Here is a 295-nt window from a genome sequence, read left to right as displayed (position 1 = left end):
CCAATTTTCTAGGAAACCCCCAGACTGATTTCCAGAGTGGTTGTAGAAGCTTGCAAACCCACCAACAATGGAGGAGTGTTCCTCTTTCTCCACATCCACGCCAGCATCTGCTGTCACCTGAATTTTTGATCTTAGCCATTCTGACTGGTGTGAGATGGAATCTCAGGGTTGTTTTGAGTTGTATTTCCCTGATGATTAAGGATGCTCAACATTTTTTTCAGGTGCTTCTCAGCCATTAGGTATTCCTCAGGTGAGAATTCTTTGTTAAGCTCTGAGCCCCATTTTTAATGGGGTT

Source organism: Mus caroli, chromosome 4 (assembly GCF_900094665.2).
Source record: "Mus caroli chromosome 4, CAROLI_EIJ_v1.1, whole genome shotgun sequence".
Lineage (NCBI taxonomy): Eukaryota > Metazoa > Chordata > Mammalia > Rodentia > Muridae > Mus > Mus caroli.
Note: the sequence above shows the minus strand (reverse complement) of the source record.